General features: G+C 45.6%; 1 pseudogene; it reads right to left on the bottom strand.

Annotated features, from left to right (window-relative positions):
- Positions 1 to 14400: 14400 nt before the first annotated feature.
- Positions 14401 to 15171, bottom strand: LOC112866306 (small ribosomal subunit protein eS4-like; annotated as a pseudogene).
- Between the last annotated feature and the right edge of the window lie 11657 nt (positions 15172 to 26828).

The following is a 26828-nucleotide window of genomic DNA, read 5'->3' as shown; positions in this document are numbered from 1 at the left end:
TTTCGGCTTTCCTGGCCGGTAATGAATCATCGCCTCAAAGCCAGCCTTGGACGCTGGCTCTGACCACCAGGGGAACATCGTGCCCCTGCGTGGCCCAGCGTTCACCCTCCGAGAGACTCTGGGCGGGGCCGGATAGGTAAATCTGGAAGCCTCTGGAGACCCCTTGGTTCCTCCAAGCCGCACCAGAAAACGACTTAACTTATTCCTGAGGTGGGGGCTGCAGGCGAGGGGATTTAATGAGCCCTTTGGGGAGAGCTGAGTCAAGGAAGCTGGTGACTGCGCTGTTTGCATCCCCATGCCGAAACTGTTTGGCAGCTTTTCTGGGGGTGTTGGTGGGAGGCTAGCCCAAGTTCCACCCTGGAGTGGAAACTTCGGGAGGGCAAGGTTAGGCCTCATATTCTAAGTCTCAATCTCCTTCCCTTCTCCCTGCATAAGCAGCGCTGGTTTGCCGACCCCGATCGCCACGCCTGACTCAAGTTCTCTCAGACAAGATCAAGGCCCCAGGACGGAAGGCTTTGTGGGGAGACAGGAAGATTAAAGTGGGGGTTCCACTGGGACCTCGTTACATTCGATTGTCCCAATCCCCTCCCCCCCCCCTTTTTTTCTATCTTGGGCAGTTAACATATAAGTCCTTTTATTTTCCAGATACTGTCAAAAGTCCTTTGGTATATTAACTCATTTAAATCTCTCCACACCTGTACGATATGGTTTCTACTATCACCTCCATTTTACTGAGGGTAAACTGGCTCTGTGGTTCAGTCCCGCGCGTCCCAGACTCTGGCTTCGTGATCTCAGCCTCCCGGCTAAGCTGTCCTAGGAGGCTGGGCCTCAAACGGTGACAGGGGCAGCTCCAGGCTGGGGAGCTGCCCTCCGAATGGCGTGCACCCCTGGGAGGACCTGCATTTGTGCTGACCAAACAGGAAGGGTCCTGGCCCTCTAGAACGGTCAGAAGGTTGCGGCTTGGGTGAAGGCAACCGGGGGCTGCAGAGGCGGTGTGGGATGGGGTGGCCTCTCCCTCCCCACTCACGACCCCATCTTGGGGGTCTCTCCCGGGCAGGTCCATCTCTCCTTTGGGCGGGCCAGCTTCTTGAAGGGCTGCCCGGATCGCAGCTTCGAATCCCTGAAGGGGTTCTGATTTCTCAAGTTCAGCCCTGGCCGGGCGCGCAGCCCGGCGACTCGGCAGCCGGGAGGTGTCCACCCAGACTGTGCCCCCTCCATTCCGCGCTCCGTGTGGAAGACCAGGCACAAGGGCACGGGAGGGTGGCCGGCGTTTCTGTGAGGCCAGAGGGCCGCGCGAGTGGAGCTGGGCGCGGGGGGCAGACGGGTCGCGTCTGCGCTCCGCAGGGGCGCGAGGCTCCAAGGCCGCCGCAGGGGGACGCCCCGCGGACCCCGCTGCTCCCCGCCCTCCCTCCGCGGGGGTCGGGGCCGCTGCAGGAGGAGCCAGGCGGTGTTTGCCGCCGCGGGTGGAACCTGAGGAACGCGTGATGCCGGCGGTTTCCAAGCCGGTTCCGCCGAGGCAAAGCAGCCAGGAGAACGGAACGAGGCCGGGGGCTGGGGGGTGGGGGTGGGGGTGGGGGTGGGGGTGGGGGAGAAGCGTAAAGGCAGCAGTCTCGCCAGCGAGTTAGTGCTCGCCCTTCGCCTGCATGACCCTCCCTCCCTCACCCCCCAGGCATTCCGCCTAGGCCTCTCAGCCCCGCGGACGGTCCGGGTCACCCGGGGGCGGGGGCGGGGGCGGGCGCTTTGCGGACGTGGATTACTACCACTCAGACGCGCGGGCCCAGGAGTGGCGAGGGGAGGGCAATGTCTGTCCAGGTCCCGGCCAGGCCACCTCTGAGTGTGTCGCGGACAGCCCTGCTGGCTGAACTGCAGGAGGCTCCTAGGGGCGAGTGCTAGGTCAGCAAAGGGCTCAGCCGGGCTCCCAGCCCCGCGCGCCGCCTCTCTGACCCCCCAGCCTGTCCCGCGAGAGGCCACGTGAGGTCCAGGGGGGCCTTTCGGGGACACTCCATCAGCTTCTCGGGTCCCCCAACTCCCTTGGCAAACTTCCTTGCTTTCTTCCCCTTTCCCCTCAGGGACTCCCGTTTTTTCCAAGAATTGGCCTCAACTTCGATGGAGGGCAAGCACTAGGATTTTGTTCAGGATCTCTAGAACCACGCACAGAATAGAGGCTCAAGAAATGTTGATTGAACGAATGGATACATGGGGGGAACGGAGAAGAGGCCCAGGGCTGCTGATGGGAGGGTGATCCGAGATGCGGGCCAGCAAGGCCATAGAGATTCAATTCCTGGGGGAGGAGAGCAGGGGTCAGGAAACGCCTGCCCTAACTGCCACCGTTAGTCGTTAGTCGTTAGTCCGTTAGTCATTAGTCGGGAGGCGAAGGATGGAGGGCCTCCCCAGAGGCAGTGACTGGTTAGGTGCAGTCCCCAGCTGGGGAAGCACTCCTACCCAATGCAAAAGGAATGGACCAGAAACTGCACAGGCCCCTATGCCCCACAGATCTCTACAGGAGAGAAAAATGGGAAAAATTTGACCAGATCTGCAAGCAGAGAAAAGAGCCCCAGGCCTGCAGAGTTGAGGGACCTGGGCCCAGAAAGGCCCCCAGAACAGTGACAGAGTAGCGTCTGGGGCAGATTGATGATGGAGGCAGCCGGGAGGCTGGGCAGAGACAGCATCAGACTCAGGGCCAGTAAGGCCCAAGGTAGGTCCAGGCCTGAGGACACACAGCACAGAGCTGCAACGTCAAGGTGTCAGGCAGTGGGCTCCAGATCTGGGAACTAGTTGGTGTGGAGGGGAGGCAGGGGCAGGGGCACAGGGCCTGGTCATCTGTAGGCCTCTAGACCTAAGGGTGCTGTGGGAAATCTTGCAGACTCAGGTTCTAACTAACCTCTTCCCTCCCACAGCCTCAACTTCCCCAAGGTGGGAGGCTGTATAGCCTCCTGGTTTGAATACCTTCTCTGTCATTAGTTGGTGGTCTGACCACAGGCAAGTTACTGGTCCTTTTTGGGCCTCAAGTTCCTCATCTGTAACATAGGGATAGTCCTACCCTAATGGATATTGGGAAGATTGAGTTCGTATGCGTAAAGCTCACACTAGAGTTTACAGTTCTATTAGTCATTCTGGTTAATAGGAAGGAGCGGTGAGTCTGCAGACCCCGTCTGGCTCCTTTCCTCCAGCACCCTCACCCTCCCTTGCCACTGCTCCCAGGAGCCCCAAGGCCGAGGCCAGTCCCCCAAATGCTCTGCCCCAGAGCCGCAGTAGCTCCAGGCCTGGGTGGAGTCAGGTAGTGGGTAGGGCAGGGTGGGAGGCACCGGGTGCAGGCTGCTTTGCTTCCAGAAAAGCAAAAAGGAAGGGGAAGACCTTATCTTGAGTATTCTCTACATCCCTGGCCCCGTGCTAGGCATGAGGAAAGCGAAGGGCAAACAAGAGGAAAAAAGCAAGTCTCTTACTTCATTTAATCCTCGCAAGGAGTAACCTGCCTGCATTCTGCATTATTCCCATTTCATAGCTGAGAAAACGGAAGCTGAGAGTGGTGAAGCAACTTGCCCAAGGCTACACAGCTAAAACACCCAGAGCCAAGATTGGAATCCAGATGAGGTAAATCTGTCCCTAGGTTGCAAGTCCTCAGCCCAGTGCCCCCTCCTACTTGCCCTGCCCCTCCCCCCAGCAGTGCCCCTGGAAATCCTCCCAGCATTTTGTTGATGAGTGACCTGAGAGAACCAAGGGATCAGGGAGCCCTGCAGGCCACATTCTACCTCCTTCACCAACACTTGCCACTTTCCATCCTCTAAAATTAAAGCAGTGGGATGTCAGACACTTTTTGGCTAGAGCTCAGGTAAATGATCACCAGATCTCTGCATCTCAGAGATGCAGATGTTCTGTAAAATGGGTATAATAATAGAAACTTGTTTCATTTGCATTGTTGAGCAGCTTGCTTAAGAAAATAAAGCCCGTTCAAGTTTGCTTGGCACGTAGTCAACGTTCAGTGAATAACAGTCATTGTGGTTAATTTTCCTGTCTTCCCTGGCCAGGCGGGAGATCTGGTGTGGGCCCTGCACGTCAGTTTCCGGTCGGAGCCTCCGTGGCAGCTTTTGAAATTTATGGGCAGGCCTAGGGCTGCGCCTGGTGAGCACAGGGCCGGTCTCAGGTGTGGGATCTCCACCCGGCGACCGGGCCTTTGGGCTGCCTGCCCTGGTGTTAACGGCTTGATGGGCGGTCTTCCCGTCAGGTGGAGTGACAGTGTTCTTAAAAGCACGGTGGCCCCAGGTGCCTGGGGGTGCGGGGAGGGCCCAGGATGGAACGGCGCTTTCCACCCCGCCTCCAAAGCATCCTGGGAGACCTACAGAAGCGACACTGACCTCCTGCACGTGGGGACGCCCAATGCAAGCAATCCTTAGGAACCGTTGGGACGTTGGGTTTCAGGTGAGGGAGAACGGCTGACCCAGAGAACTGAGGCCACTGGCTGAGCCAGTTAAGCGCAGGCTTAAGCTTCTGGAATCTTCTGTTGAAATCTTAGTTTCTCCGCGTGGGAAACGGACCTCTATATCTGCCTTCCTTATGAGACTCTTGAAAGCCTGCAATCAGACATGCTCCCGCTTGGCCTAACCCAAGTCCTGCCTGCAAGTGTCTTCTTAGTACGTCATTGGAGACTGAACCCAGAGAAGTCGTGTGCATCGGAAACTTTGACACTGTGAAAACGGAAAAGTGGCAGACCTCACTTGTGGTTCCGGAGTCCCGGCCCGCCTCTTTGGCGGGTGACTCGCGCCATTTCTGCCCTCTGCCCTCGTTGCTGCGCACGCCTGAGCTCTCTCCAGCGCGTAGCTCCCCGCGCGGTTTGTGGGGCTAGAGAACAGGGACGGCTGCCTCGTGGGGAAAGGGCGGAAGTCCAGATGCTCAGGGACTTGGCCCCAGAAGTGGCGAGCTGCCCCGCTGAGAGTCCTGCATTCGCCACCTGGTGCTCGCGGGTCCGGCCCGCGGGGAGCTCGCATTGCGGCAGGTTTGAGAGCCTGGAACTGGCAGAGTGCCGCCCGGGTGCCTCGACTCTCCCCAGGCCAGCGGATCCTGACCCGCTGCGGCCTCGCAGGCCCAGAAGGCGGACAGGACCGCGGGCGGGATCCTAGTACCCCTGATGTCGAGCAGGGCCACGCCTCCTGGTTTATACCGGCTTCCAGACTCAAGGCACCGGTGAAAATCAACGACCGCTTCCAGTCTCTCACACAACTCTGTCCCTGAGCGTTAGTGACCTTGTAGGGCCGGATTTTTTTTTTTTTTTTAAGAGAAAGGAAAGGAAAATAAACGTTGGTTTTGGACCTGATGGGCATTCCTACTCCCAGGGCGGCCTCAGAAGCTAAAGAAGGTCACAGACGCTCTCCAATCTCACACACCAGGGGATGTCAAGGTGGGACCGCAGCCGCGTGCGCAGAGGAAGCCGAGGGCTTGTTGCGAGCGGCCCAGGACCCACAGCCTCTGCGCTGTTCCAAGCCGCCAGATGCAGTCGGCTGCGCAACTAGGGTCTGAGAAGCCCGGGATTGGCCAGACGCAGCGAGAGGGGACTCGGTCTCGGTCCCGGCGACCGCCCGGCGATGGCTGGAAAATGAGCCCTGGGGCAGGGAGGGCCCCGCGGCGAGCTGGGTGGAGAGCGCCCGGAACGTTTTTCCAGCGGTGGACGCGCCAGCCTTCTGACCTGCAGGCTTGGTATCCGAGGACAGGGACGGGTGGCTCTTCTGAGCTTCCCCGGAATGCCAGGAAGCACCTGGAGATTTCCTGAAACGTGTTAGCTCTCCAGATGTTGCTTTGAGGAGAATGGGTTTCACGCTTTCAAAGGGCCGGCACTCTGGAGGGGCTTTTCTATAACGTGACACCGGTGTTTGGGGGGGCGGGGGGCAAGGTTCTTTTTAGCGTGCCTGAACTTCACACAGCCCCAAGGACCTCAGTTGTTTGCGGGTGGGCGGGTGCACTCAACACGCGTCCTGAACTGCGTGGCAAACGGTCAGCAGAAATCGGCACTCTGGCGACGCCGGGTTTCCTGTCTAGCTGCTTTTCTAAAGTTCATCAGTAAAGGAAGATTTGGAGTACGGCAGCTCAAGTACCTGCAAAAGAGCCCGTCCCCGGGCTCACGCCTTCTGTCTTCCTGTCTCAGACTCCTCTGCCCCACCATTAATTAGTAGCTGAGTTGAGGTCCTACCGCCTCCAGGCCATCACTAAGGAGGGCTCTGGTGAAACGGCTTGCGCCTGAGATTGGCCCCCAAGGGCCCCTTGGCCAAGTCTGAGCTCCCACTTCCACCTGCACCATTTACTTGCTTGGCAAATTACTTAACCTTTCTCAGTGTCCTCCTCAGTATGATGCGGATGAATAATAGTCCTACTTCAAAGAAGGGTCATAAGGATTTCATGAATTATTTCATGTCACACAGAAAGCAGTGTGCCTTATAGGAGGCACTCCATATATGTCATTTCCCTTTATGCACACGTCAGGGGGAACCCAAGATCCTCTCTCTCCTACACTAACGCACAGGCAGGATGAGACCCAGTTGATCAGGATCTGCAGAATAAAGCAATGCAGAGGAGTGAGTGGTCAAAGGTAGGTGAAGGAGCTTAAAAAATGCTAGGCAGCCTTTGACTGAAACGATTTGAGAAAAATTTCTTTTCACTTCCATAATCCAAGGTTATGCTTTTCTGCTCCAAGGTTTGCTATGAAACCTCTTTGTTCATGCTTTCTTTCTCTCTCTTCCTTCCTTCCATTCATTTTCTTTCTTTCCTTCATTAAGGTAACATTAAGGCAACATTAGCTACTCTCACCTTCCAGAAACCCATTTCAAAGGGCAAAGAAAAAGCAAGGAACAAATTTCTTTTTGCATATGACCCAGTGGAAATAATGCGGGCTTAGAAGTGATCTGTCTTTTTGGGGTACCTGAGTGGCTCAGTTGGTTAAGCATCTGACTTTGGCTCAGGACATGATCACAGCTCATGAGTTCGAGCCGTGCATCGGGCTGTGCTGAAAGCTCAGAGCCTGGAGCCTGCTTCGGATTCTGTTTCTCCCTCTCTCTTTGCCCCTCCCCGACTTGGGCACGTGCACTCTCTCTCTCAAATATAAATAAACATTAGAATTAAAAAAAAAGTGATCTGGTCTCTACCAGTCAATAAGGGCAAATCCAAAGGGTGCCTAGTTGGCTCAGTCGGTTAAAAGTCCAACTCTTGATTTTGACTCAGGTCATAATCTCATGGTTCATGAAATTGAGCCCTACATCTGGGCTCTGTGCTGACAATGTGGCGCCTGCTTGGGATTCTCTCTCTCCATCTCTCTCTGCTCCTTCCCCAAGTGTGCACATGTTCTCTCTGTCTCAAAATAAATACAAAAAGTGTTAGCATATAAGAGTGAACCCATTGAGCACTGGGTGTTGTATGGAAACCAATTTGGCAATAAATTTCATATATTGAAAAATAAAATAAAATCAAATAAAATGACTACAAACTCAAAAAAAAAAAAAAAGAGCGAACCCATTAACCTCTCTGATTCTTAATTTCCTCATCTGTAAAATGGGGATGATGGTAATGCCTCTTTAAAGGGTCTTTGTGAAAGTTAAAAAAATAAAATATATGTTGAAGCGCTTTGCACTGGTAACCCAGGAGGATAAAGCGAACAATAATAAAAATACAAAATACAAAAATACAATACAAAAGTGATAACATCAACAATAATCCCCAAACAAAACTTAAGCAAAGAAGAGAAACCCAAAAGGACAGATATTTCCAGTGCAGAATGATTAGTGCTTATTTTCATTCAGGAAGAAAAGGTTCAATCCAGACATGCAGCCGAACATGAGTTTCAGGGAGGGGGTTTAGGACACTCAGTTATGAGAAGGGAAAACTATGCCCCATTTTCCACTCAAAAACTCAAGACCTATCTCCATCAGGCCCAGAGATACTTTCTTATAGATACATCTCAGTTTTTCAAGTATCAATGCAGGAAATTGTCATATAGTAGGTGAGGGCTGGCCAAACATGGTCAAAGCATGATAAAATTGCACAGAGTTATTGCAAATATGCTGAAGTGTACTTTTAAAATAGGGAGGGAACCCAGAACCATTTTTTTTCCTCATGCTATCAGCTATGGAAGTGAGTATCTGTATAGCTTCTCATTTTAAAGTCTCTTTGCCCCATATAGGTGTATGTCTATTTTGCATCCATAGGTGCAAATAGCCATTTCATTTTCCATTTTGTGTAAGGAGTTTTTAAATTGTTGGATTTTAATTCATAGTTTCCTTTTGTCTCTCTCTGTTCTTCACATAAAAACCCCAACCTGTCCGACAAAATAGAACTTATCACCTGCAGTTGATTTTGTAAAATCTATTCAGTTATTCTTTGAGTTGTGCTTTCCATCTTCTTAAAAATATGAACCAATCAATTATATTAGCCATATGGCTTGATCATAACAGCTAATTTCCATTTCATAATGTAATTGTTGTTTAAACACTGACAGTTTATTAGTCAAGGTGTTTAGGAAAGTTCTCTGTAGCTCTATCTCTTTTAAATGATGATTGAAATAACCATAAAAGCTCCAAGTCATTAGACTATTAGTTTCATGCTTTTAGATTCTGTGGCCCCTCAGCATTAAATATCTCCGAGGAGAATCTTCCACTTGCTCTATGGTTCTGGAATCACAACATGGGCTATCCAGAGCAGCTTAGTTTTCTTCGCCACACACGGGCTTTCAAGAGCAAGAATTGACATAATGGGAGGGGCTCACAGGGCTATTTAGTCATGTTGGACGTAACTGAGTGCTGGCCGGAGAGGCTGTGAAGTCACACATTGCTGCAAACAAAATGTGCCATCCTTCAGTGATCTTAATGCTTTGTCCATGAAAGGTACTCCCTCATGTAAATGACAGTGCATTGAACTGGTAAACAGATGTTCCCCACGATCGTCTCAGAATTAGAAGGCTCTGGTTTATGCTTTGCTTTAAGCTCCGGGTTTGTTATTTCCCTAAGTATTTTCCAGAGTCATTTCTGGTTTTTGTCCCCACCCATCTGAGTTTTGATTCTCCTGTGGCCTTACTCTTGGTTTAGGGATGCAATGTTCCTGACGCCGCAATATGCAGCTTGTGGCCCTCCACAAAAATTCACATATAATACATAAAAAAGATGTAAAACATTAACACTAAAACATGCTATATTTAAGGTAATTTGGCCTTAATGCAGCCTGACTTTAATTTAGGGTGTGGTTTTAATGAGCTGCTCTTTATATCTCTGTTTAAAATACAAGAAACATACCAGGTCAGCTTATCTCCTGGAAGATGGGATTTAAATGCCAGAAGGGTAGTTGGCCTATTAAAAGGCCCAACGGTTGACTTTAAGTCCATTGTAGAAATGTGAAATCTTTTTGTAAGGTAGCTTAATCTCACCTAGAATTCTAAAAAATTTACATTAAGGTTATACATCTCTTTAGTCATTTATCATCTATTATTAATTATATTTCCTGATAAAGACATCCCATTCAGGCATGCTACATTGAAAGTAACTGTTAAGAGCTTGAGTAGGATTTGTAGATCCTAGCCCTCAAGAAGAGATCTAACATTCTGAGACCGTGCATTTATTTATCCTACAGAGGCTTCCCTGGAGTGGTCCAGAAATTCCCAGACGGAACTTAACATCTTTTTTCTAGATCTGTTCCTCTTCCTACATTCCTTTTCTCAGTTCCTCAGCACCACCATCATGCATGAGTTCGTTCATTCATTCATTCATTCATTCATTCATTCAGCAGATACTATTTCAGCACATGGTAGGTTCCACAGACTGTTCAAGGTATTTGTGATGCAGCAGTAAACAGATGAGACATAATGTCTGCCCCAAAGAACCTCATATTTTCTAGTGGGGGGGAGACAGATGGTAATGGAATTATATAATATGGTGTGAGAGATACAGAGAAAGATGTAGCAGGGAAGGTGGATAGAGAATGTTGGTAAGGATAATGCAGTTTTAATAGGGTGGCTAGGAAAGGCCTTACTGGGAAAGTGACTTTCAGAGGTAGATACCTGCGAGTTGTGCCTCATCCACCCCATTTGATACCCCCCATGCCCAGTCATCTGGTGAGCCCCCCAGTTTCACCATGTAATATTTCTCAACTTGATTTCTTCCCCTAACTACCAACACCCAGGTTCAAGCACTTATCATCTGCTCTCTGGATTACTACAACAGTCTCCTGACTACTCTCTGCCTCCTGTCTTGTCTCCCCAAATCAGTTTTCTACAAGGCCGTGACAGATTTATCTTACAGGCACATCTGACCATGTCATTTTGGTTAAGACCAAAAAATGGCTCTTTCTGAGCAAGGTAACGCCCTGATGCCCTAATGAGTCATTTAAGCCTTTTGTGATCTTGCCCCTGGTTACTTCTCTCGCCCATGCCAGCCTGCTATCTCTGTCCTGAAGTAGAATTTCTTCCTCCATATATAGCACTACACCAGAATTCTGGTATCTCCCTTCATATGTCAGTATAGGTCCTACTTTTATTTTAAGATCCATTGGAGTCATCACTTCCTCCCAGTGATTTCCAAATTCTACATCCTATCCAGATAGGCTGGGTGCCCCTCCTCTGTGGTTCCATGTGGTCCCTTGTACACATCTTTTTATTTATTTATTTATTTATTTATTTTTAAATTTTTTTCAACGTTTATTTATTTTTGGGACAGAGAGAGACAGAGCATGAACGGGGGAGGGGCAGAGAGAGAGGGAGACACAGAATCGGAAACAGGCTCCAGGCTCTGAACTGTCAGCCCAGAGCCTGACGCGGGGCTCGAACTCACGGACCGCGAGATCGTGACCTGGCTGAAGTCAGACGCTTAACCGACTGCGCCACCCAGGCGCCCCTGTACACATCTTTTTAAAATCACTTTGTCATATTGTCCTGATATAATCTAGAATGGCTCAGTTTCCCCTACCAGACTATGGACTTTCTGAGCATAGAATCGTGTCTTACTCATTTTTTGTAAACTTGGCTTCAACCAGTCATTCAGTGACTTCATTTGTGTTTTGATCCTTCTGTTTCCTCCTGGTGACTGTAAGCCAACCATGATGATTTATAATTTGTGATTAAAATATATGGGAAATAGTCCCAATCCAAGGCTGAGTTCAACTCAAGTTGATTATCAGAGAGTCACAGATTTTTAGACTTGGGAGAACAATTCCAGGTGATCTAATTCAACTACCTAACTGACACTCGAAAGCCCTTCTTCAACATTTCCACAAGTTGTAGCATCTAGAGTCCTTCAAGTATGTTGTAATGGTGATAGGAGTGTGGGGACATTTAGCTGACTGGAGGCTTCCTCTTCCCTCTCTTGTGGTTCAGGATGCTGTGTGTAGAAATAATGAAGCAGGAAGTTATTTGTATTAGAACACATATGTACCTATATACACATACACACACATGCAGCGTAAATTTAAATCTGTAAATTGCTTAAGATGATGAACGGCAGGCCATTACCTAAAATGTTAAACATAAGTCAGGGACTGAACTAGTACCCAGAGAGAAAATTATTTGTAATTTGAAGATAAAACCATCTGTCAAAGCAAGGGGCTCAGAATAAGAAGCAAATGGGTAGGTTAGACTCCATAGATGGATGGCAAGGGACAAGAACCCAACCAGACGAGGGACTGCCAGCTGGAACTGGCAGTCTGGGCACAAGTCTAGCTCTACGCCAGAAGAGGGGACTATAAGCCTTGAGTTAGCCATACCCCACCGCAGAAGCTTTGAGTACCACTTACGGAGTTTTGTGAGGAACACTGTACTTACTTGTGCATTTCCTAACTGGACTCAATGCACTCAGCTGCTTAAGCTTGCATTTTACCTATGGGTCAAGAGCCTCTCTCTTCCTATCATCTTTTTTGCTTGCTGGTCTTGTAAGAATAGAGGTATATCTGTGGGTGTGAGGAAAAACAGACTCTTAAAGAATCAGAATTCTTTAAATTCTGCCTTTGCTCCTTGCTCTTTTTTTTTTTTAATGTTTTTTTTTTGTTTTGAGAGAGAGCAAGCACATGAGAGTGCATGCACATGGGTGAGGAGCAGAGAGAGGGAGAGAGAGAATCCCAAGCAGGCTCCATGCTGTCAGCGCAGAGCCGGTTGCGGGGCTCGATCTCACAAACCGTGGGATCAGGACCTGAGCCCAAATCAAGAGTTGGATGCTTAACTGACTGAGCCTCCCGGGCACTCCTGCTCCTTGCTCTTAGTCTCTAAGCAGTTTACGGTAAAAACTGTCTATTACAAAGGAAAGTGTTGAACTTAAAAAGCAGAAAACTTGGGGCGCCAATGACGGATGATATCTCGTCACCATTGATAATATGGTTAGTAGATTGATTGTTAATTCTAGAGTTAATAGTGATGTTGAGTTGAAGTGGAATCGTATTGCCAATCCTGAAGTCATTAGAAGGGCTGAGAGGGGTCCCGTGAATGGTCATGGGCTTGGGTTAACTATGTGATATGCATGGGTTTGGTGGGTCATCAGGTGTGGTCATGTAGGTATAGACTTACTAACAGGGTGAAGACGTAGGCTTGAATTAGGGCTGGAATTAGCAAATTCAAGGATTGTTAGTAAGACGAGGACGATGAAACTAATGAGAGCAACAGTGGTGCTGATGCTTATTAGAGCTAGAGTGGCCCCTCCAATTAAGTGGATTAGCAGGGGACTAGCAGTAATATTAGCCGTGAGTCCCACGACTAGGGCTATTAGTTGGCTAAAGAGGCTGATAGTCTCAATAGTTACAAGTATAGGAATTACAGGAAGAGGGGTTTCCTGGGGTAGGAATGCTTTTGTCTTGCGTCGGAATCTGGTGACTACAGTCCCTTCTCACAGGGGAATGGCCATTCTCACATTCATTGATAGCTGCGTGGTTGGTGTGAATAAGTGTGGCAGTAGGTCTAGTAGGTTTGTTGAGCCCGTGAATAGGATTAGAGATGTTAGTATTCGGGCTCAGGTTTGTCCTTTGTGATTGTGAATAGCTAGTATTTGTTTTGATGTTGGTTGAACTAGTCATTGTAATGAGATCAGGCGGTTATTGACTAGTCGGTTAGGTGAGGGAAATAGAATGCTTGGGAATATGATGATTAGGATAACAACAAGTAATCCTATTACTGTTGGGGTAATGAAAGAGGTGAATAGATTTTTGGCTCAGTTAAGGATCTCACAGTCATGGATAGGGGCGCCTGGGTGGCTCAGTCGGTTGAGCGTCTGACTTCGGCTCACGGTTCGTGAGTTCGAGCCCCGCGTCAGGCTCTGGGCTGATGGCTCAGAGCCTGGAGCCTGCTTCTGATTCTGTGTCTCCCTCTCTCTCTGCCCCTCCCCCATTCATGCTCTGTCTCTCTCTGTCTCAAAAATAAATAAACATTAAAAAAAAAAAAAAAAAAGGATCTCACAGTCATGGGATCGAGCCCCACATCAGGCTGGGCACTGAGCATGGAGCCTGCTTGGGATTCTTTCTCTCCCTTTCTCCCTGCCCCTCCTCCACTCACACACATGCGCTCTCTCTCTCTCTCTCTCTATCAAAATAAATAAACAAACTTAAGAAAAAAAAAAGGAGAAAACTTACTTTGTCCAGAGGTCATTCAGCCTATCCTAATATAGGCTTTTTAGGCAGCTATTCCCTTGGTTGAATTGAAATCTGTCTTTCTAAGGCTTTCACCCATTGATCCTAGTTCTAACCAGGACCACACAGAACAAATCCAAATGACCTCCCCACATTATGGTTCTTTATATTTCCAGGCGGCTTGCTTGTGTGATCGGAAGTCACTGAACTCATGAATATTGTGTGTTTAGCCCATGCTGGCCCATGGTAGCACTTCATAAATGGTAGCTGTTATTATTAGTTTCATGATCAGACTGCCTTTGAGCCATTCTTTTCTTCATAAGTCAAGCCCTCTTAGAGTCACTGACGTCACAGAATTAACCCAAAACAGAGGTTTGCCCTTAATTACACCAACAGCTTTAGGTGCAGATGTTAGACAACGGGGTGCTGGACAACTGAAGATGCTCTTCCTTTACCCTCCACTACTTGAACCTTACCTTTGTTAAGTGCCAAATCATTCTTAAAGACTTGGCTCAAGGTATTTTTTCCTTGAATCCCTTTCCCCTCATCCAAGGAGAACTGATTGGTCTATTTCTTCACTTGAATTGAGACTGAATACAATCTGTATTTCTTTTAGATCTCTCTCCATGCCCATATGCACCTCCCCCCTCCCCTAATATCTAGAATGCTGAACTTGGTACCTGTATGTCAAGCAGAATGCCTGGAACATAGCATGTGATAAATATTTATTAATGGAAGGATAACATTTTGGGGTATCAGATTATACAATATTTATGCTATATTATCTTTCATTATATGCCAAGACTCTTCTATTCAAGTCACCTAGAAATCATTTCACCCACTGCTGTGTTTGGCCACCAGTCTCTTGTCTCTCACTTCAGCAATGGTGAAGTGGATAGCTTTTTCTTGGGGAAGAGAAATCCTCTGCCTTTTGTTGCCTTTGCCAATAACAAGAGCGTTGGGGAGTTGGATGGCGAAGCTATTGCCACTGGCATCTTTCACATGAACCACATCAAAAGAAGCAGGGTGTCTCTATTGGTGATCACACCAGTTCTTCCCAGGTTAACACCTCCAGTCGCCACACACGGGTTACCAGTGTCAGACTTGATGAAGTTGGTCATCTTGCCAGTCTCCACATCATTCTGAATGGTGTTGTTCACCTTGATGAGGGAATCAGGGTAGCGGATGGGGTGAGAATCATGGGTCACCAGTTGAAGGATTCCTTTTGTTCCCACAACGATCTTTCTCACTTTGGGCAACTTGTACTTGGCCACCCTTGGTGTCAAAGATTAGACGGAAATTATCTACAGTCTTGTCAGTCTTGATGACATCCATAAACCAGTAAGGTAGGTGATATCAGTTTGGACCTTGCCATGCATCTTAATGAACTGCTGCGTGCAGATCTTCTTGATTTCATCTTTTGTTAGGGCATACTTAAGTCTGTTCCTTAGGGAAATGGTGAGAGGGAGACATTCCCAGCTTTTGAGGACTGGCAGATGGGCAAGGAGCAAACACACTGGTCAGTTTATCCAGCCTCCAATGCTTTGCAGCCGCTACACATTACTGATGCTTCTTGGGACCAAGAACCGTGGTTGCACTAGGCATGAAACGAAGGCTGCCAGGATGCCTGGCAGTGGTGCGTGCGACCCTTGATCTTGGGGTTGTGAGTTCGAGTCCCACATTGGGTGTAGAGATTACTTAAAAATAAAGTCTTAAAAAAAAAAAAAGAAAAGAAAAGAAGACTGCCTTCTTCCAGCGTGCTGCTAAAATAGAGGGGCGCCTGGGTGGCGCAGTCGGTTAAGCGTCCGACTTCAGCCAGGTCACGATCTCGCGGTCCGTGAGTTCGAGCCCCGCGTCAGGCTCTGGGCTGACGGCTCAGAGCCTGGAGCCTGTTTCCGATTCTGTGTCTCCCTCTCTCTCTGCCCCTCCCCCGTTCATGCTCTGTCTCTCTCTGTCCCAAAAATAAATAAATGTTGAAAAAAAAAATTTAAAATAGCTAAGTTACACAACTTTTACAGCTGGGTGGAAATTTAAAAAATTTCTTCTGTGCTTCATTCCTCCATTTCAGTGGTTCTCAACCATGGCTTTGTATTGGAAAGTATTGCAAGTTAAAAAAAAAATCCTGAGGACTGAGTTCTACCCATAAGGATTCTGATGTAATTGGCCTGGGGTGCAGCCTGCACATCAAGATTTTAGAGTATTATACCTTAGGCTGCTAATTCCAGTGTGCAACCAAACGATTCCCTTTTTGTGGACAAGGAAACTGACTTCCAGAGAGGTCATGCGTCCTGCCCACGCTACATGGTGTGTAGAAGTGAACAAAGAACTCAGGTCTCCTGACCTCTCTTCTAACATACTGTTCATCGCATATGAGCAGTAGTATTCATGTTTGCTTCAAAGAGAGACACCCCTCTCCACTGGGGCACTGGGGAGCAGCCCCTGGTTCACAGGCACAGTGAAGCCTGCTAACCTTCCAATTTTTTTTTTTTTTAAATATTAACTGTCATATTATGATTTATTTATTTTTTTTTCAACGTTTATTTATTTTTTTGGGGACAGAGAGAGACAGAGCATGAACGGGGGAGGGGCAGAGAGAGAGGGAGACACAGAATCGGAAGCAGGCTCCAGGCTCTGAGCCATCAGCCCAGAGCCCGACGCGGGGCTCGAACTCATGGACCGCGAGATCGTGACCTGGCTGAAGTCGGACGCTTAACCGACTGGGCCACCCAGGCGCCCCTTGTTTAGTTTTTAAAAAAATTTTTTTTAATGTTTATTTATTCCTGAGAGACAGAGATAGACAGAGCATGAGCAGGGAAGGGACAGAGAGAGAAGGAGACACAGAATCCAAAGCAGGATCCAGGCTCCGAGCTGTCAGCACAAAGCCCAACACGGAGCTCGAACCCACGGACCGCGAGATCATGACCTGAGCTGAAGTCGGATGCTCAACCAACTGAGCCACCCAGGCACCCCTGTTTAGCTTTTTGAAGAGCCACCCCAACTGTTTTCCATTGCAGCCGCACCAATTTTACACTCCTATCAGCAATGCATGAGTGTTCCAATTTCTACACATTTTCACCAACATGCTTTATTTTCTGGTTTTTTAAAAATAATAATCATCCTAATGGGTGTGAGGTATCTTATTGTGCTTTTGATATGTCTTTTCCTAATGACTAGTGATACTGAGCATCTTTTAATGCTTCCTGGACGTTTGTATGTTCTATTTGGAGAAATGTTTATTCAAGTCCTTTGCCCATTTTTAAGTTGTGTTATTTTGTTGTTGTTGTCAAGCTGTATATTTGGACTTCTTACATGACAGCTCGTGGTGTTCAGAGAAAGGATTCCAAGACATCCAGGTAGATGCTGCCAGACTTCTTATGCTCAGCTTCAGAAACCTCACGATCTCACTTCTGCTGTATTTTATAGGTCATGCAGGCTCCTGAGGTCAGCCCAGACTCTAGGGGAGGAGGTAGCAAAAAATCTGTAGCCATTTTCAATCTACCAGAGTATAATATTAAAATTAACTAAAACAATCCAAATGTTTGAATAATAGTAATAATAATAAAGACTGGGGCTACAACTTGGGATCAATACAATTTCTTTTCTCCTGAGGTCTTGAAGGACTTTCACCCAGGAAAGCCTTCACTATGGCATTTTCCCATATTTTAGAGGTCTTTAATTATGATGTAGGGATGGGCACAGTTACTTGATTTTTAAAATATACTTAGCTTGTCTGCTTTATAATGACAGGGTGAGGCAGGAGGCCTGGGTTTCAGTCTCAGATCTGCCAATAACTGGAGGAATGGCCTGTCTGGGAGGATAAGCTAGGAAACCAGCTGTTTCCGACTATTTGCAAAGATTTCCACCACCATCTGCTAATTTCAAGTAGATAAAAATGGCCCTTAATAGAAGAGATAATTTTATTATTATTATTTTTAAAATATTTTATTTAAAAAAAAATCTCCAACCTGGGGCTTGAACTCACAACCCCAGGATCAAGAGTTGAAAACTGTACCAACTAAGCCAGCCAGGCACCCCGAAAGAGATAATTTTAGTAATTTAATTCTTTTTTTAAAAGTTTATTTATTTATTTTGAGACAGACAGAGAGAGAATGAACAGAGGAAGGACAGAGAGATAGAGGGAGAGAGAGAATCCCAAGCAGGCTCTGTGCTCTCAGCACAGAGCCCCATGCAGGGTTTGATCTCACAGACCATGAGATCATGCTCTGAGCCAAGATCAAGAGTTGAACTTAACCGACTGAGCCACCCAGGTGCCCCAGTAAGTTAATTCTTCAAGACGTATACAAGTTATGGATGCATCTCAAGGACATCTATACTGAGTCTTGAGCAGATGAAAGTTTCCTGTTTCTTCCCTATCTGGCCAGGACCCCTGCTTTGTATCACTGCAGGATTACAGTAGCTTCTCTTAGCCCTCCCCTAGGGCAAGGGGCTTTTGTTTCTACCCCTTCCATAACCGAGTCCCTAATTGGGGGGCTTTGCTACCTTCTCCTGCTCCTCAGATGCTCAAAGCTTTTGCTTCCTATGAGATAGGGTTTTGGGGGAAGTGGGCTATATTTCATACCTCTCCCCCAGTGGTACCTGATCATTACCTGCATGCTTGAGCCCTGAAAGGGGATTCTCTCTTATCCCTTGCCCTTCCCCCAATCTCCCTTGTGATAATCTGGTGGATAACAGCTTGGGAATAGGTGAATGTTCCTTGTAAAAGTCTGTGATTCCCTTTTTTTTCTAAACTCAAATAGCGCACATTCAGTCTTTAAGAATTGGTTGAAAGTTTAGCGGTTTTCTTCTTCTTTTTTTTTTTTTTAAATTTTTTTAACGTTTATTTATTTTTGAGACAGAGAGAGACAGAGCATGAACGGGGGAGGGGCAGAGAGAGAGGGAGACGCAGAATCAGAAGCAGGCTCCAGGCTCTGAGCCATCAGCCCAGAGCCCGACGCGGGGCTCGAACTCACGGACCGCGAGATCGTGACCTGAGCTGAAGTCGGACGCTTAACCGACTGAGCCACCCAGGCGCCCCTTAGCGGTTTTCTTCTTACCTACCTTAATGGTGGCCATTCCTTACTGCCATGCTGTAACAAAGGTAAAAATTCATGTGTTCGCTTTTTTCTTGGAGGGGTTTGCCACTCTTTGGAATTTAATTCACTTAGTTGCCTTGTGTGCTCAGGTTTCTAATGGATTCAAGAAATACGATTTTGTAGATTTTCTGTTTTTCTCGTTCTTAGGATGGGAACAATGTTCTCTTTTTTTTTTTCCAATTTTTTAAAAACGTTTATTTATTTTTGAGACAGAGAGAGACAGAGCATGAACAGGGGAGGGGCAGAGAGAGAGGGAGACACAGAATCTGAAACAGGCTCCAGGCTCTGAGCTGTCAGCACAGAGCCCGATGCGGGGCTCGAACTCACGGACCGTGAGATCATGACCTGAGCCGAAGTCGGACACTTAACCGACCAAGCCACCCAGGCGCCCCTGGAATGATGTTCTCTTGAAGCTTTCTAGATCCTAAGCAGACGTGGAACTCTGGGGGTACCTGGCTGGCTCAGTCGGTAGAGCACACACCTCTTGATCTTGGGGTTGTAAGTTCGAGCCCCACAACTGGTGTAGAGATTACTGAAAAATAAAATCTTAAGGGGTGCCTGGGTGGCTCAGTCAGTTAAGTGTCCGACTTAGCTCAGGTTGTGACCTCACAATTCATGAGTTCGAGCACCACATCTGGCTTCACGCTGGCAGTGTGGAGCCTGCGTGGGATTCTCTCTCTCTCTCTCTCTCTGCTCCTCTCTCTCTCTCTCTCCCAAAATATATAAAGAAGAGGCCCCTGGGTGACTCAGTCATTTGAGCATCCAACTTCGGCTCAGGTCATGATCTCATGGTTTGTGAGTTCGAGCCCCACATCTGCCTTGCTGCTGTCAGTGCAGAGCTTGCTTCAGATCCTCTGTCTCCCTCTCTCCCTCTGCCCCTCCTCCACTCATGCTCTCTCTCTATCAATAATAAATAAACATTAAAAATTTTTGAAAATAAATAAATAAACTATTGGGGTGCTTGGAGAGCTCAGTTGGTTAAATGTCCAACTCTTGGTTTCAGCTCAGGTCATGATCTCAAAGTTCATGAGATCAAGCCCCATGTCCTGCTCCACGCTGACAGCACGGAGCCTGCTTGGGATTCTCTCTCCCTGTCTCTCTGCCCCTCCCCTATGCACACTCTCACTCTCCAAATAAACCTAAAAATAAATAAACTCTTTAAAAAAGGATTTTTAGGGGCGCCTGGGTGGCTCAGTCGGTTAAGCGTCCGACTTCGGCTCAGGTCACCATCTCGCGGTCCGTGAGTTCGAGCCCCGCGTTGGGCACTGGGCTGATGGCTCAGAGCCTGGAGCCTGCTTCCGATTCTGTGTCTCCCTCTCTCTCTGCCCCTCCCCTGTTCATGCTCTGTCTCTCTCTGTCCCAAAAATAAATAAACGTTAAAAAAAAATTAAAAAAAAAAAGGATTTTTAAAAAATCTCAGAGATTGAGGGCTCAGTTCCAGATTATTGCCATAGAGGGAATATTGCAATAAAGTGAGTCAAATGAATTTTTGTGTTTCCTAATGCATATAAAACTTACACATTTTACACTATACTGTAGTCTAGTAAGTATGAAATAGCATTATGTCTAAAAAATAATGTACGTACCTTAATTAAAAATATTTTGTTGCTAAAAATACCATCACTTGAACTTTTAGTGAATTGTAATCTTTTTGCTGGTGGTGGAGGGTCTTGTCTCAATGCCCCATGCAGGGTTTGATCTCACAAACCGCGAGATCATGATCTGAGCTGAGATCAAGGTGCTGGTTGCTGAAGGTTGGGGCGGCTGTGGCACTTAGAAAAAGAAAACAATGAAGTTTCCTCCATTGATTGACTCTTTCTTTTGTGAATGATTTCTCTGTAGCATGTGATGCTGCTTGATAGCATTTTGCCTGCAGTGGAATTTCTTTCAAAATTCGAGTCAATCCTCTCAAACCCTGCTGCTGCTTTATCAACTAAGTTTATATAATATTCCAAATCCTTTGTTGTCATTTCCACGATCTTTATGGCATCTTCACCCGGAGTAGCTTCCATCTCAAGAAACCGCTTTCTTTTCTCATCCATAAGAGCAATTCCTCATCTGTTTAAGTTTTATCATGAGATTGCAACAATTCTGTCACATCTTTAGGCTCCACTTATTCCTTTTTTTAAAGATTTTGTTTTTTTTGTTTTTAAAAAAAAATTTTTTTTTAACGTTTTATTTATTTTTGAGACAGAGAGAGACAGAGCATGAACGGGGGAGGGGCAGAGAGAGAGGGAGACACAGAATCGGAAGCAGGCTCCAGGCTCCGAGCCATCAGCCCAGAGCCCCACGCGGGGCTTGAACTCACGGACCGTGAGATTGTGACCTGAGCTGAAGTCGGCCGCTTAACTGACTGAGCCACCCAGGCGCCCCTAAAGATTTTGTTTTTAAGTAATCTCTACACCCGGTGTGGGGTTCGAACCTATAACCCCAAGAACAAGAATTGCATGCTCTACCACCTGAGCTAGTCAGGTTCCCCCACGTTCCACTTCTAATACTAGTTTTCTTGTTATTTCGACCACATCTGCAGCTACTTTCGTCACTGAAGTCTTGAACCCCTTAAAGTCGTTCACGAAGGCTGGAATTACTTCTTCCAAACTCTTGTTAATGTTAATATTTTGACCTCCTCCCATGAATCACGAGTGTTCTAATGGCATGTAGAATGATAAATCCTTTCCACAAGGTTTTCAATTTACTTTGCCCAGATTCATCAGAGGAATCACTATCTACGGCAGCTGTAACCTATAAAATGTATATCTTAAATAATAAGACTTGAAAGTCAAAATTACTCCTTGATCCCTGGGCTGCAGAAAGGATGCTGTGTTAGCAGGCATGGAAACAACATTAATCCCATTGTACGTCTCCATCAGAGCTCTTGGGCGACCAGGTGCATTGCCCATGTGCAGTCATATTTTGAAGGGAATCTTTTTTTCTGAGCACTAGGTCTGAACAGTGGGCTGAAAATGATCAGTAAGCCATGTTGTAAACAGATGTGCTGTCATCCATAGGCTTTGTTGTTCCATTAGGCACAGGCAGAGTTGGTTGAGCATAATTCTTAAGGGCTCTGGGATTTTTGGAATGGTCAGTGAGCATTGGCTTCAACGTAAAGTCACCAGCTACCTTAGGCCCTAACAAAGAGTCAGCCTGCCCTTTGAGGCTTTGAAACCAGGCCTTGACTTCTCCTCTGTAGCTATGAAAGTCTTAGATGGCCTTTTCTTCCAATCTAAGGCTGTTTCATCTACACTGAGAATCTCTTGGTTAGTGTAGCCACCTTCATTCATGATCTTAGCTAGATCTTCTGGATAACTTTTTGCTATAGCTTTCACATCAGCATCACTGCTTCTCCTTGTACTTTTATGTTACAAAGGCAGCTTCTTTCCTCAAAGCTCATGAACCCACCTCTGTTAGCTTCCAACTTTTCTTCTGCAGCTTCCTCCCCTCTCTCGGCCTTCACAGAATGGAAGAGCATTAGGGCCTTGCTCTGGATTGGGCTTTGGCTTAAAGGAATGTCATGGCTGGTTCGATCTTCCATCCAGACCACTAAAACCTTCTCCATATCAGCAATAAGGCTGTTTCACTTTATCATTCGTGTGTTCACCGTGCACTTTTAACTTCCTTCAAGGACTTTTCCTTTGCATCCACAACTTGGCGAACAGTTGTGGCACAAGAGGCTTAGCTTTCAGCCTAGGTCAGCTTTTGACATGCCTTCATCACTAAGCTTAATAATGTCTAGCTTTTTATTTATTTAGAGAAAGAGCAAGCACACAAGTGGGGGAGGGGCAGAGATTATAAGAAATAAATAAATAAGTAAATACATAAATAACTATATTACAGACATTTTCAAGAAGGAGAGACAGAATCCCAAGCAGGTTCTCCAGTGTCAGCACGGAGCCCAACACAGGGCTCAAACCCATGAACCACGAGATCATGACTTTGAGCCTAAATCAAGAGTCTGATTAGCCACCCAGGTGGCTCTCTAGCTTTTGATTTAAAGTGAGAGATGTATGATTTGTCCTTTCATTTGAACACTTGGAAACCACTGTAGGGTTATTAATTGGCTTAATTTCAATATTGTTTTGTCCCAGGGAATAGGAAGGCTTGAGGAGAGGGAGAGAGAGTGGGGAATGGTTGGTCAGTGGAACAGTCAAATACACCAAACTTTTATTGATTTGGTTCACTGCCTTGTATGGGTGTGGTTCGTGGCACCCCAAAACAATTGCACTACTCACATCAAGGATCCCTGATCACAGATCACCATAATAAATATAATAATAATGGAAAAGTTTGAAATATCGCTAGAACTACCAAAATGTGACACATTTTGTGAGCAAATGCTTGTGACACAAAGTGAGCAAATGCTCTTGGAAAAATGGCACCAATAGACTTGCTGAATGCAGGGTTGCCACAAAACTTCAATTTGTAAAAAACCACAAATTCGTGAAGGGCAAAAAAGTAAAGCATAATAAAATGAGATATGCCTGTATTTTATTTTATTTTATTTTATTTTATTTTATTTTATTTATTAAAAAAATTTTTTTTTCAATGTTTATTTATTTTTGGGACAGAGAGAGACAGAGCATGAACGGGGGAGGGGCAGAGAGAGAGGGAGACACAGAATTGGAAACAGGCTCCAGGCTCGAACTCCCGGACCGCAAGATTGTGACCTGGCTGAAGTTGGACGCTTAACCGACTGCGCCACCCAGGCGCCCCGAGATATGCCTGTATTTTAAAAACTCCTTGTGGGGCACCCGGCTGGCTCAGTCAGTAGAGCGTGCAACTCTTGATCTCAGGGTTGTAAATTTGAACTCCACATTGGGTGTAGACATCACTTAAAAATAAAAAAATACATAAATAACTATATTACAGACATTTTCAAAAATTCAAAAGTATCTCTTCATGGTCTAGTGTGAGCTTTTTTATTTGGGACGGGATCCTAAGAGATTCAGTGGGGTCAAAGGTTATGCATATTTTACATTTTGACAGAAAATGTCAAACTGTCATTCAAAAAAATCTGTAACAGTTACATTCCCATCAAACACTGCATGAGTAGTACCAAAAATCTTAACCTAACTTGAAGATTTGAGGCATTTACTTTAAAGAAAGTGACAAAGCTATAAAGTGTCCAGTTTGATCCACTGAAAGACATTCTCACTGTAAAAGTCAATTGGCCCATTCAAAAGAGCATTTCATAGGAAGAAGTAAACATTGGTCTTTAGTTCTTTTAGTCCAGTATTTATAGCTGAAGCTGTTTCTATTCAAATGCAATTCACCAAAATTTAGTGCTTAACCACATGAACAACACTTCTCATTTCTATTAGCTTCCTATCCTTGTACATCAGTGACTTTCTTTCTTTCTTTCTTTCGATTCAAAGGAAGCAAATTTATTTTAAATAGGATGCACATATATAGATCAGTGTCTTCCAAGCATAGACTCCTTTTAAAGAGCATCAGTGACTTTAGTAATGGCTCTGATGATTTCTGTCATTAGCAAAGAATGTGCTTAACTCTTGGCATTAAAGTAAATGTGGCTACATGACATTCTATAGCTTCCGGTTAAAACAAAACAAAACAAAACAAAACAAAGCAAAGCAAGAAAGAAAAACATCAAACAGATTTGCTTAAATTCCCATATTTCTGATTATTCTAAATTCTATTCAATATTTATATTTAGATTTTGCCATATGTATGTGTATTCTATGTACTCAGAGGATTAAAAATTAGATATGGTTCCTTTTTCTAAGAACTTCCATGCATACAAAATATGTTTTAGAGGAATCTTTCCATCTATTCATCCATCCATCCATCCATTCATCCACTTATTCATTCAGTAAAAATTTGTCTCTAGTGTCCACTCTGTTGTAGTATTGCATTCAGAACTCAAAGTTGAATAAAAGATGGTCTCTGTATTCAATGAAGGACAATCCTGCAGGAGAAACAGATAATGCTCACGAGGGGGTTAGAGCAAGCTTTCCAAGAAAGGTGGCATTATAGATGTCTGAAGGATATGTAGGATTTCAATAGGTTGTGTAGGAGAAGGTTCACTCCAGGTCAAGTGAATATGAAATACGCTGGGCAAAGGCAAGCAGGTGCAAAAGTGCACTGGAGAATAGGTTGGAGGGGGAGGTTGAGCGATACAGCAGATGCTGAAATTCAATTTAGAAAAACATTAGCTAGGATCAGTAAGGAGAAAGGGTATCGTTATGGGTAAAAATGGTTAGAGAAGATTTTGTGGAGAAGGAGGAGGCACTTAAATACAACTTTGAAGGATGAGGAGGATTTGATAGGCAGATTGTAGGTGTGAAAAAGTACTAGAGGCAGAGAGAACAGTACAAGCATAGATTTGTGTCCTTAGGGGGCAAAGGAATGGATCTATGTTGGAAATAAGAAGTGTTTAACATTGTATCACCTGCTTTCCTGCATTAGGGTTTTCACGTAGGCTATTTTCTCTTCTTTCTATCTCTTCTTTCTATCTTCTTTGCCTGTAACAGAATGCTTTTGTAGTCATTAACAAAAAACCCAAGTTAGGTGGACCAGGGGTTTAGTCCTTAATTCACAGTCCCATCAGGGCTTCATTTCACTGTGATTATCTGGGTTCTTCTCTCTCCTATATGTTGGCTTTATTTTCAAGCTGGCTTTTGTCCTCGTAGAGAGATGGCTGCCACTAGCAGGGAGGCTTTCCCTGATCTCCCTGACTAAATTAGAGCCTTCCTGTTCTAGCTCAAAGTACCCTACAATTTTCCTTCACAACACTTATCACCTTTAAATTATACACTTACTTGTTCTTGGTCTCTCCACTAAACTCTCAGCCATGTGAGAGCAGGGACCGTGAGTATTTCTCCACACAGGTCCCTAGATGGCACATAACAGGCATTCTGTGAAAATGTGTGAAATGAATGAATGGATTCATCTCAACTGCTATTCAATAAGGAGAAATCTTACTTTGATCAGTTTCAAAATTACTCTTGTGCCTGGGGAGAGGGAACATAAAAGTGAATACTAAGCTCAGAGCTGTGGTAACAATGTGACCCAAAACTGATAAGTCCGGTGCACAACAGAGTAGCTACTCCAGGAATTACATGGATTAAAAGACTCACTGTTATTTTAAATGACACTGTCAAATGCTAGTTTTGCATAAAAAGTCTTGCCATTTGTAAAAATATGCATTCCCACTTTTTTTTAATATTACCAAGGTTATATCTCACAGCAGAGCAAAATTTAAAAAATGCACTTAAACACAGACCAGGACGATCTTGCTTTTCTTATAATAAATTATCTGCATCAGAAACGCACAATCATGGAACCGAAGCTATAAAGAGGTTTTTATATGGGCTAAAGAAATGATTATAAGCCAGTAGAACTGTTGTCATTCAAAATACACATTTTGACTCCTGGTTGTTTCAAAATTTATTTTCGTATTAATTTTGGCACAGTTTTCAAATAGAGGGATTTAAGAAGAATCAAGTTTATCACTTTGAAATATTTATGTCATGAAATGTGGGTATAGTCTATCTCATCAACCTAAGCATTCTGGTTAAAGATGTTCAGAAAATCCACCTGTAGAGCATTCATTAAATTTGGTCAAATTATTTGGACAGCCTTAATGTAATTACTTTCTGTGCTTTTGGTGGGAAAAAAAGTCTCATTGTCTTGTTGTCGGATTGGCTCTGAAGTGTTTTAGTGAGTATACTAACTGGTTATTGATTTCATCACTTTTTAAAAAAAAAGATTTTATGTGGAAGTAATCTCTACACCCACCATGGGGCTCGAACTTACAACCCCAAGATCAAGAGTCGCGTGTTCCACTGACAGAGCCAGCCAGGTGCCCCTGATTTTATTACTTTTTAAAATAAACATATTTTTGCATTGTTGTGCAGAAACAACCAAAGTATCATATGTTTAGGTTCCTGCTAGAATATGTGAAGAACTATATTTAATTTTATTTCATAGTCTTTTATCCAGTTTTAAGTTACTTGAATTTACAGAGCCTGAAATTTTCAGTTCAGTATACTGCTACGGAAATTAAAGATTTAAGGAATATTTGTTCCATAGGGAATCTGAAATCAGCATTTGGCAGGATGGATGTGGGCTAATCTATTTAGTGTAATAACTTCACTTTATTAAGCAATCTCTGAGGGTAAGCGTTCATTTGGGAAAATAAATCATTGATTC

The sequence above is a fragment of the Puma concolor genome, chromosome C1 (genome assembly GCF_028749965.1).
Source record: "Puma concolor isolate L17-30 chromosome C1, mPumCon1.1.hap2, whole genome shotgun sequence".
Classification (NCBI taxonomy): Eukaryota; Metazoa; Chordata; class Mammalia; order Carnivora; family Felidae; genus Puma; species Puma concolor.
This window is presented reverse-complemented; position numbering and strand designations above follow the sequence as displayed.